Below are 12,862 nucleotides of genomic sequence, written 5' to 3' on the forward strand. Positions count from 1 at the left end.
CTTTGATTTTGGCTACTCACTTCTCATATGACACTTTCAAGCTCTAATGCTAATCTTCTTCATTTCTTTTGGAGTATTTTAAGAGCATTTGTTTCAGGGAGGGAATAAAACCAAAGCAGAGTAGTTTTTACACAGGTGTTTGAAAATTTTGTTAATCATATATCATGGGTTTTGATCATGTATCAGACTAACAAGGCACAGTGATAGATTTCATTCATATGGCCTCTTTCATCCCTGCAGCTCCTGAGGGACCTTATCAAAGTAACCAAGTCATAAGCATTTTTTTCTTTGGAAGAGTTCCTCCTGCCACCATTGTGTTGCAGAGCTGCCTGAGCACAGCAATGCAGCTGTTTCACAGCGCGTCGCCCAGGGACGATGAGAAGAGTGCCACAGGCTGTTAGAAATACCGGGAGGATTTAGACAGGCAATCGAGTCTTCCAACCTGGAAGTCTGCCAGGACATCAGGCTTGAATTCTCAACTCGTGTAAAAATTGCTGGGTAATCTTCAGCTCCTGCAGAGGACCAGCAATGTAAAAATGCCTATAATTTTTATTATCAAATAATTACAGACTACCTGCTGGACAAAGCACGTGGAGGGAGACAAATGATTGCAAATAGCCTGTAATTCCAGCAGAAATACGTGGCCTGATTTATGCACTCAAAGTGAATATAAGTTGTTCCTATTCTGATTCAGGAGCATTTTACTCGCAGTGCTGCAAATACTAACACAGCTGCAGGGTAACTGGGAACCAGACCAAGGTGTTTTTACATTAGCTATGCTTCACTTGCCTGGCACCTTGTGTAATATTCATTCCTGTGCAAAACAGGTACAGAATGTTTGATCTCAGAATCAGGCACTCTTGTCAGCAATGCAGGGCAATGAGTTGCCTAGCCTCCAAAGGCCAAATATTTTCTCTTCCACTTGCCAGACTAACAAGGATAAGCAACCACATTTGAAGGCAGCAAGCCAGGAAACCAAAGATTAATAAGCCAACAGCTCTGAAAATACTGTTTTTCTGAAGAAAAGGATCCTCTGAGTAGATGCTTGGGTCCATAAAATGCCATGTCCACAAGCCATAGCAACTCTGCTTCTGAAGCTCAGTCTCTAAGAGGTAATACCAAGGGATATAATGTTTGCAGAGCTGAAAATACTGGGTGACCTGAAAGTGCTGAGTATGTGCATTTACAAGTAATGTTTACCCTGTAGAACCACTGGCACTCTCTTTCAGTTTCCGGAGTGTATTTCATAGGGCTATGGCAATTAGTATGCCCTAACAGCTTTCTAGGATAGCCTATATCTTTAGGCACAAGAATACTGCAAAAATGTTAGTAAAAGTACAATATTTTAAAAAATCTCTTTTAACATTCAGGCTCTATTCTTCTCCAGGAAATTTCAACTGCTATGGACGGCCACCTGTAAAATGTTCTGCATCACGACAGAGTTTAAAGGCACAGCCCACATCTTTCTCAATGTCCATGAATGACTTCCAATCTACAGCCTTTTTTGTCAAGTCTCAGCCAAGAGTAAATGGAACTGAATAATAAATCTCTGTTTTGGGGAGCTTGTGGGAGAAGAAGCTAGGCATCTCTCATGGCAAGAACTTCATTGAATCTCATCGGGAAACTCTGGAGGGAGCTATATACATTTAACACTCTTTGACTCACCAACAGATGGACCATGATGCAGAGCTAGCAGATGGGATAGAAAAAATATATTAAAAAGCTATAAAAAAATAAACAAACCTGGAAAAGATTTTTTAATTTCTCAGAAAAAAAAAAGATAAACATAAGGTGCAGATTCTATTTCTTTCACTCTTAAATAAAAACAGTTAAAATGTGCAAAGAATTCTTCATCAGAAATACAACGTACAGCGGCTTTGTTCATTGTCATAACATGGCCAAAGGATGATAGCACTGTCTTCCCCGCAGGGACACCAAGGCCAGGGACGATACATTTTGCTCAGACAAGTAAATGGTGTCATCAGTGCCTGTCTCGGGACATTTCCCAGCTGTAACATGCAGTAATGAGTACCCTGTTTCAATTCAGCACAGAACAATACTTCCCTGCTGCGCAACATACTGGATTATTGCCACACTCTTCACCGTGAGTGAAGAAAACGTAACATTGCCTTCCTTGATCATCTCTCATTTCATACGCCAGCTTGATCTCAAGCAGGTAAGTGCCTCTTGCTATTCCGTGATTGCCGACAGCCCATTTGGACTCAGCCATTTGAGGCAGCTGGTGGACATAGACAGAGATTGTTGGAGTTCTGTTTGCATTTATCAGCTGTCTGAGATGAGCACCTTCTGACAGTGGAGCAGCGAAGGAAATACCGCATTCCTTTAGCCTCTTACTTTGAGCTATTCACTGTGAATTTTTAAAAAATATTGCAGAGTCATACGCTGCATACCCAGTGCGTTTTACAGAGTAACAATAGGAAAATGTGACTAACCCTTCCAGGGTACCTGGCTCGGTGTATGTATTTATATGCTAAAAAGCACTGGAGTATTATTTACATGCTTAGCTGGGGTTTGTCCTTTCTAGAGAAGTCTGGACTGCTACCTGTTATACTTGGCTCGTGATGATTTAAATAAGAATTTATAGATCCTAAACCATCTGCAAAATGTCCCAGTTCTTCAAGGCCAATGTAAATGCAACGAGGGGGGAAAACCACAGAAAGAAAAGGTTAACAAGGTTTCTCCTTGCCTCCCCCTTGGCACACTTTATAATTAACTTTAAAGTGTCTGAGAGCAAAGGTATGAAGCAGATAGAGAGCTCCCACATCCTTAGAGATAATTGCAACAGTTTGTGTAGCACGTTACACCAGCAGCAACTTTGGTTTCATTGCACTGCAAGTTGTTGAGAATATGTGCACTGCAGGGCACTGTGGAGCATTGGCTTCACAACTCAACGTGAAAGCAGCTTGCTGTGATTTATATCATCAGGCTAATCAGAAACGCACATTAATTCAAGGTCCCTTTGGGGGCTAGGGGAAGACGAAAGAATCAAAAATGAGCCAGCTTTCTATCTTGTGCAAGGTGCCACTTTTTTCTAAAGTGTGAAGGAATTAAGCGTGTCATTAGTTTTTACAGGCACTTTAAAAAGCAGCTAGAGGAGAGATCTTGCTGCTTGCTACAGTGAGAGCCACAGGCAACAGAACCTTCTTCTGCCCCCGGACTCTATCAGCATTAAGAAAATTTAAAATTTAAATAGATCTTGAAACTTTAGCCCACATTTTCTTATGAATGACAGATCCTTCCTGCCCTCAGTCCACCACATTTCTCCAAGCCTGAAAACTGACGCTTCCTTCTTAACAGCAAAAAGTGGGAAAGACGTTTGTGGTCTGGTGGTTACACCATGGGGTTGGAAAGCAGAAGAAATGTTGTTTCATTTCTGGGCCAAGTTTCTTGTTCACCATGGACTTGATCCTGCCAGATACTGAGCACCCATTGATTTTTCAAGGCCAAGCCCTCAAACAATTAATGTGAGTCCAAGTTCTTGTTCCAAAGCAAAAACTGGGCCTGTATTCAAAAAAATCGGTGCTGATTCTGTGGTTATGCTGCTTCCTTCACAATCCCAGCAGCCCAGCATTAGTTCTCTCTTCTAGTAGCATGAAAGCTGGGACAGTCATACTCCAACACTTGACACCTCCAAAGCCCTGATTCCTCATTAAAATTTCATTTTACTCCTCTCTAGGAGTTAGCTTTTTCAGATTAGTGGGAGGTCCTGTTCTCTTCTGTTTCTGCCCATAGCCAGGAAGGGAGAAGAAAAACAATATGGAAAGAAATTGCTTTTATTCTTAGGAATTGCAAAATCACCACTAGCTCTGAATTTCTCCAGAGGAGAAGCTACAGATGTAGTCTGTACTGAGATTGGTTTCTTTTAGGGCATGTGGCTTAGAAACAGCAAGCAAGTGTAAGCATATATCAAGTCTGATTGCTGGGCAAGTAATAAAACTTCCTCAAGGTTTATTAGTGTTCACCCATTAGGACTGTAGTAATTTAGATGTTAGCATCTTATAAATACCTTACATGCATGATATTGTGTGTTTTCCATGGACCTCGTCACGACTGTGAACTAATTCTAAGGTTCTGCAAAAAATAACCAAGAAAAGTAGGTGTATTGTCAGTGACTCCATGGGGGTCTGTGAAGCCTAAAAGACTGGAAACCACCACGGAGATCTATGGATGGATTATTTAGATTGGATATGGCCCCTTTTTTTTTGCATCCTTATAGGTAATCCACTTTTCAGTGTAAGATTTCAATCTAAGAAGTGCCAGTTGCACCACTGCAGAAAACTGCACAGGTCTTGGCTGATTCCAAAGGTCTGTGGCTCCAAGCATGGCCTCTGCCATTTTGCAAAGACAGAGAAAATAAGAGGGAACTTGGGCCATCAATAAAGAAAGGTAAAATAACCGTATCTTTGTTCAATGACTTAGTAACCATAAGCAGCTGTTAAAACAGATTGGAGTGTGTTAAAAATCCAAGCCTTTCTGTGGTCCCTAGTCCAGGACTGTTATAATAAGGCTTGTTTTCTCCTCGTTAAAACAATCATTTACTCTTTACGTTTAGGAAGATAAATGTTCTCAAGGCACATAATGATATCAGCAAAGATAAATTACAAAGGCCACCAGCCAAATTCATGCTACTGTGAGGAACGCATCATAAATCGTCGCAGCAGACACAGGTCTACTCTAGAAGCAACGTTTGTATGCACCTGCTCACAGCTTGAGAGCAGTCCCTTGCATGTTATATTCCTGCAAAGCATGAGAATAATCTTTACAGGAGTCTGCAAATAGCAGCCAAGACTGGTGCCCTAATCGGGAAAGCACTTAATCACTTTTTTAATTCTTACTCTACCCACAAAGTATTTATGGATATGAACTTTAGCTCAAGCTTTACATGTATAGTAGCCTTCTGTGCCCAAAACATTATTCCATCATGTGTATTCTTTCTGGTTTATATGCGTGCACTTTCCCTGCCACTGTTCAAACCTATTGCAAAATGTTTCCAAAGCTTATTTTTAAAGGTGGAAGGAAACGATAGAATAAGGGATGTCTTTTTAGTGCCTTGGATTATATAGCACACGTTCATCTGCGAGTGCGCCGTGGGCCATCCCTTTTGCTTTCCAGTACCTCTCGTTGCACAAACCCTCCTTGCTGCCCCATAACAACCACCAACTGTCCCAAACTGCTGACCTATTAACCAGACAAACTCTGCTAAATATTGCCATGTGTAAGTGTACTACTATTTTTCTAATTGCTAAAAACATGTCCTTCCTGCATTCAATAACCTTTAGAAGAGATTGTTAACATCTGGGTATTTAGCACAATAGAGGCTTTAAACTTAAAGGAACATTGTCCAGGTTAGCCAGTGAATCTGGCCATGTGTATTTTTTTATAAATGATTCTTTTCATGTTATGCATGTTACATTTGAAACTGTGAATCAATGGCTCTCATGAGGCTTGAGTCAGCAGAGAGCATAGTTCATTAGAAAAAGAATAGACCTGAGAGAAGATGGATGTAACCTCAGACAGGTGATGATGGATTGGAACTGGTTTTTGACTAGATGTACAGCCTTCTACTGGGGGAACAAAACCTCTCTTGGTATTTTCTGATGTGGTTGTATGAGATAGCTGTGAGCCTTATGACCCAAAAAGTCCCAATCATTACCAGTTATTTAGGGATCAGTATATGAAGAATACTTCAGACTGTGTTTTGCATGTGGCTTCAGTGGGGAGGGAGTCCATCTTACATATGACTGTAATAAGTTTTAAAACATGATTTTATTTTCTGCCACCAATTGCAAGAGGCTTTTTCCTCCTGCTTTTTACTTGCCGGGGAGGACAAGTAATTTTTATTCTTGTTTCTAGACAGCTTCAATTCCTGCAGTTGTGAACTGGTTTGCTGTTACAGCATTTGTATTTTAAGCATGAAAAACAGATGTCTAGACCCAGTAGTATTGGGGAGAGAGACTTCTTTGGTATTTGAGCTATAAATATTACAAACTTTCCCTCATCTTATGTTTTGTAAAGCTTTGTTTTTACAAAAGTATCTAATCTCAAATCAAACTGTGTATCTGTTTAGTTATACCAGTCCTTTGGAGCCAATACAGTCTATCACATCAGCGACAACTTAGGTATTCCAAAAATAAGATGATTATAAACCTGAGCTCTCTACCCGTGTGTCCCAAAACTTAGAGATACCTTGCATTTACAGAAGCAAGATTTAAACCTCAGCATCTCAGTGAGTTGCATATCTGCTGCAAGCAATTATATCGTTGGGCTCAAGAGTCAAACTTTCACAGAAAGCAGTGACTTGTGTGACTTTCCATGCCAGCCTTTCCCTTATTCTGCATCACCACTGCAGTGCTGTGGTACACAGCTGTCTGATTGCATGGATGCTAAGAAGTCACCACTACAAGAATGCTTGTACCACCTCGTGATGTGGGCAACAGGAGCCTGCAGCTATTTACATGCTGGAGGCAGAGCAGAGACAGAGACCTGCACCAAGACCTCAGCTCTGCAAGTTACTGCCCAGCCTGAAATACAGAGCTGACAGGGAGACCTTTGATCCTCTGAAAACAGAAAGTGCAATTGATTCTTTTCACTTAGAGGCATGTCTGGTGTTACATTTCCTGAGCTGGACAAGGGTGGTCCAGATGTCCATGACAGATTTTTGCATAAGCACTTTACATTTTTGTTTTTCTAGCTGTTTGCTCTTCTTTCCTAGTTAAAAAAAAATAGAAAAAAAAATCCTTCTTCATATATGGTTGCTGTTGTTGAAGTCACTGCCCTAAAAAAGAAGTTACATCAGCCTTTAGCCTTCAATAGTTTATTGGATCTCTGGTTGCTAGTGGGGAAAATAGACAAAGTTAGGCAGACAGGAAAAACTCTGGGATAGTTATTCATGTGGATTTTGGGTCATTTTTTCTTTCAAACAAGTTGAAAGTTTCAAACAAGTACAGCCATATGCTGGAAAAAATATGCCAAGTTTTACCCAATCTACTCACAAGTCAAGTAATTGGACATAGGAACTGATTATTCAACTGTGTGTGCATTTTGAACAATCTGGAATGATATTTTTTATGGACCAGATTCCAAATTATTCAGACAATCTGCAAAGAGTCAAAATGCAATAAAAATGTCATTATTCTGTCTCCATCTTTATTCTCCTGCATGTTTTTGTGTCCACTCCATAGTCGCTGTGTACTCGGGTCCCAGTCCTGTGTATGCAGAGCTGCACAGGATCCCCGCAGAGGAGAGACAGAATAAAGAGCAGTTGCATGCCTCTAGGCTTCTGCAGGGATACGCAGGGCTAAAACACAGATCCGTTCACTGTTCAGTAGAGAAATCAGAATGGCCTGAATGTGTTTACTTCACAGTATGGAAAACATCGCTGTCCAAGCACAGTGCTTTCCAGCCATGTGTACGAGGCATCATATGGTCAACTGTATCTTTGATTATGACGGACAACGCAACAGCACGGGCAATGGAAGAAGCTTTTTGTCTGCTTTAGTTAGTAAAAATCTCAGTGACTTAAGGTGTATGATCTAAAGGCATGACCTGAAAGTGGAAGTTGGTCCTCCTCCATCTAAACTGGGGTCACATTCAACTGAAAATGCATTGAGATGGGGACATTGCCACAGAGTGTTTAATTGTCTCTGTGAGCTGGTCCCAGCTCTCTTAGGTAACAGGAATCTTCTCTGAGTTGCCTCTGAGCCTCAGCTCTGGTTTTTTGTCCCTGTAACTAGCCACAAGTGGTGTTCCCCAGGGCTCTGTATTGGGGCCTGTTCTGTTTAATATCTTTATCAATGATCTGGACGAGGGGATCGGGTGCACCCTCAATAAGTTTGCAGGCAACACCCAGTTGGGTGGGAGTGTTCATCTGTTTGAGGGTAGGAAACCTCTACAGAGGGATGTGGATAGGTTGGGTTGATGGGCCAAGACCCAAGCTTGGAGAATGCAAATGTTGCTTAATCTTTTAGCTAGGTCACTGAGGCATAAAATTCATATTTCTCATTAAATACATAGTTGTTGCTGGGTGTGTAGCCATACACTCCCTTGAAAAATCCCATTCTTTATCCTCGCAGCACCACCTTACTTAATGCATCATTATGCTCCATAGTGACATAGTTCCTTCTGAAATTTTTACAGGATTGTTTCTTATTGTTTCTCTTTGTAAGGCTTCTAAATAAAGGACAACAGAATATAATAGCCTTCATAAATCTCCCCACTGAGCCTCTGAGATAAAAGGTATCTGGTATGTACAGAAATATTTACCTTTTCTAGGCAACTCCAGGACAAGGACTTGCAAGGAGGTTAGTGGCAGATAATCATAGTAATAAATAATATATTAATACAGATCATCATAAGTAATATTAATATTTGAATCTCACAGGTTTCCACATTTGAATTCCTTCTTTCTTTTAACATCTGAGGAAACACAAAATGCTGAGTGTACAAATATTAACCCATCTTTCTGGCCATGCCCCATCCAAGGCCCACTGAGTTCAGAGGAAATCTGCTCTTTGCTTCAGTGGGCTATGGTCACCTCGCTATGCTTGCAAGACACTAATTTCTCTGACAGTAAAAATAAGCTAAACCAGTTTCTGAGCCACTTCAGACTTCACTTCTGGAATATCAAACAGAAGTTTTAATTCTGTTATTTCTTGATTAATACATTGAACATCAACTTTTTTTTTGTCACTTCTGAACTTTAATCAAGGGGAAATGACGCCCCAATGGACATTTTAATCTTGTTTCTATGTTTTTGAAGGAAATTAAATGTTAATTGCTGCTAGGTAAATTCATCTCAAAGAGAGATTTTCAATTCATCTCACAAACAGTAAGAAAATGAAGATAACTGTGTGGCATTTCCTGCTGAATAAAGGGAGCAAGGACTTTTTTTTCCCAAATAATATTTTAAAAGTAAAGTATTTTTAAAGATTACTGTTATTGTATGTTTTTATATGTCTGTTACTTTCAAATGCCCAGCTAAGCCGACTGCAGTAATTGTTAGGAAAATATTTCTTTCCCTGTCTCAGAGGTGACTGTGTAAGAACTATTACTTTGTTTAAGGAGAAATTAAAAAGTAAGAAGAAATTGCCATTGCCTATTCAATAGCAGTCTGAAAATATAAAGGCCAGCTGCATTAGTGGACTCAGTGTGTGACATCCATGCTGCTACAGTGTGTGTAGCTTGAGTCCTTCAAAGGAAATAATCAGACACTGGTTATAGCACAGTCTGTCATCAACTTGCAAGTCAAGACCATTGATTTGGGGATCTCACCACTTGTACTTGCCCTTTGATTATGTACTGGAACAGGTCCTCAAATGTTCTGACTACACCATCCCGGGAAGTTGGGAATTTCAAAAGATGTTACAGGCTGGCTACCCTGAAATCAAGGCATCCCAAAACACACGCAAATTGGGACCTACACATCTGGATTTCCAACAGCGCTGCCCACAACCATCCAAATTTTAGGACTGTACTCTTGTATTGCCAAAGATTTTAACCTTAGAAATGGCTTTGGACTAAAACTTCTGTAAGATTTACCACTAAAACCAAGGAAAATCGTCATGGTTTCAAATATTATTTTTTGATCTTTTTGACAAAAGCATTGGCATTATTCTATGAAGCAAAGAGGAAGCTGTGAAGATCACATCTTCCACATCATTGCAATCATAAGAAAAAAAAAAGGAAAAATGTCTCTGTTATATAATCTACACATTAACAGGTGGAAAAACAGCAACATCATTTAGCTTTTGACACAGAAATGTCTTCCTTGGAGCCAAGCAAATTTCCTCTCATGTTTAATCTGAACAGTTGCCAATTTTCTGTCTGTAATGGGAATCCAGTGGAAACTCTAGGGGAGAAAGAATTAAAGATAAATGCCACTTTTAGTGCAGAAGCTTTGTCTAAGCAAATTCCGTAGGGGCTAGCAGAGCACAGCCTTAGGGACCAGTCTCAGGTCAGCAGTTGCATTGCCTATGGAATGTGCTGGTTTGCTTTTGGGACTGTCTGCCAGAGTACAAGGGTGACCTCCCTAGTGTGTAAAAATATCATTATCAGTTAAGACGTTAGCACAAACATAAGTTCAGGTCCTCCAGACTCACTCACACATACATACTTGGTTTGGCCACGGTCTGGACCAAATATTTCAGTGACGCTCTGCAGCCCCTCCGCCCTGTGGGCCTTGACCAAAGCTGATGCTCATTTCTGTCTTTCTCTGGAAATGATCAGAGAATCCACCCACTATGGTCTTGAAAGTTTCCTACTTTGAAGAAACATTGGATTCCAATAAAAAAAAAACCCTAGGACTAAAGAAAATTGCTCACAGGAAAGCAAAATGTGCAGGAAGGGCTTGTGAGAGCGGAGGACGGGTTTGCATTGGATCAATGTGCCATTTAAAATCCAGAGGGGGTCAACATTAATAATTTTTTCAAAATTTCACAGATGTTGTTTTATTAATAGGAAACCCTGAGATGTTCAAAGGAGGCAGGGAGCTAAGCTGCCAGTGTTGTTGAATTTTAATGATAGATTTATTCCTTAGGCTCTTTTAAAATCCCAGCTTTAATGTGTTGGTACATACAAGGCTAGAAAGCTTGATTCCAAGCAAAAATTAGAAGTCTCAAGAAAAATTAGATTAAACCAGAGTTCCCCTTTATAGTGATTAGAGTAAAGCTACTAAAACTGAAGCTTCTTCATAGAAATTACTTTCATTTTTTATTTTAAGGTTATGCACTCAACACACTGCCTCACTCCGAATCAAAAGCTGCTAAGTGGGGTAAATATAATGTTAAACATGCTAACAATTAAGTTTTCAGTCTAATCAATCTCTCTGTTACTACAGCAAATGTAATTATTTTAATGGAGTGCCAAGATAAGTAAGAAACTGAAAGTAATCTGAAAATTTTTCTAACTGCCTGTTAATGGTGGACTTTCCTTCATTTTCTCCTTTGAAAACATTCCAAGAGTGTTCAGAACTTGAGTGAAATATCTCCTTAAATATTACCTAAGAATGACTTTTGTGTTGACTGGTTTAAATGAAGGGAAAAGAAGCCCACAAAACAACTTCTAAGAATTACTGCAGTCTTTCCTTTTGCAAAGATCATGAAAAAAAAATCTGGAACTTACTTCTCCTTTGTTTGCATTGACAGATATTTTATTGGGTTACTGGAGACTGAACAGACATTGCTCTTTTACCTTTAGTATAAAATCAGACAAAAATTAGGAAAATAAATAAATAAAAGTATGTGAGAGGAAACTTAAAAAAGAAATTAACTGGGCAGTGAGATAATAATAAAACAAGGACTCTGCAGTAACAGAGCTTTGTTGGAAGGATCACCACAAATTATAAATAAATACTTCTAAAGCTTTTTTGCGTATAGGATAAGAGATAAAGCATATATAAAGTCATATGCATAACAGAGTTATGTCCAGTCAGTAACAGGTATCCCACTTTTCTTTTGAACTGGGTGCAACTGGGGCAGGCTGTCCTACCTCTGCTGCTCTGGGGACAGGGTGCCACGCAAAGCACTGGACTCAGGGATCTGGACCATATGACGGTCGTGGTTTGATGGGCACCTTATATTTTAGCACTTGCACAAAAATCTGCCTCGGTAGGGCATCAAGACCACACGGTTTGAGCTCAGAAATTCTTGCCAGCTGCATCCCTCGTCTCCCAGCTCCTCCAAAAGCCCACAGGCTGCCATGCACCAGGCTTTTCCCTGGAGCCTGATCCTGCACGAGCTGCCCCATCCTGGGCGTGGGGCAGGCACCAGAGCACAGGCAGCTCTGTCAGAGCCTCCCTGAACCACAGCCTGCCAAACATTTTTTTTTTCTCTCCTCACAACCAGTATTCCCCTCTGGTTGTGGTTTGCTGCTTGCATACCCTCAGAGAGGCATTTGCAGGAGGAGAATCAGAGTAGAGAGGTTTTCCACTAAATTTAAATTCCTTGGAAATACTCTGTCTTTTTTGGAAAAGGACCTCAGTGTGTCTGCCATGTCACGGTGGCAAACAGCAAGAAATCCTCTTGCACCATTTGTGCTTCTAAATGCCAGCCACACTGCACTGCCCGCCGAGAGATCCCGGTGCCAGCCTCAGCTGGAAAACGCCTCAGCAATTTGCAGGCTGATCACTGAAATCCATCAACAGCCGAGTTACTGAGCAATAGGCATCGCTGCCAGAGCTGCTATGGCATGAGTGAGAGCCCCGTGCCGTGGCGTCGCTCCAGGCAGGAAATTTCAAGCCATCTTCCCTTTCTTTCCCCCAGCATGCCAGCGCGCAGTGTGCCGTTGGGAGACGTTGCTGTTGCAGCCTGCGGTAGGTTTTGAGTGTTGCTACTGCCATTGGCCTCTCAGAACCAGGCTCCCTCTTGAGCCCCTTGCCGTCATGCCTTAAATCTTTAAGTCTGCCATCATTGCAATGCTTCATCCCAGCTTCTAGGATGTATTGACAGTGACAATAATGGTTCTCAGTGCAAAGCGTATAAAAGGTACCCATTTATGTACGTTTCTCATACATAACACTATAAAATGTGCCCATTTCTGTGGTTTCCTCCCAGCGAGCAACTGAGCTTCAGCAATCAGAGGAAAATGAGCCAGCGTAATTCTCCTCTATCCCAGTTGCTCTTACCTGTCACGTTACTCAAAGATATTTTCAACATGCCAGCCCTAGGACAGCTACAGCTGTGTGAAGCTCAGCCGTATGAATAGTTTCCAGAGCCTTCTTTCACACAGCTTCTTCCTTTGAGTTTGTTTTTTAAAGAGGAAGAATTTCTCTGTGGAGAGTCATTTCATTGCATTTCTCTGGGAAGAGAGTTGCACCTAAGGTTTTCAGTAAATTGAGAGACCAGGC

This window comes from Chlamydotis macqueenii, chromosome 16, assembly GCF_036417535.1.
Source record: "Chlamydotis macqueenii isolate bChlMac1 chromosome 16, bChlMac1.mat, whole genome shotgun sequence".
Lineage (NCBI taxonomy): Eukaryota > Metazoa > Chordata > Aves > Otidiformes > Otididae > Chlamydotis > Chlamydotis macqueenii.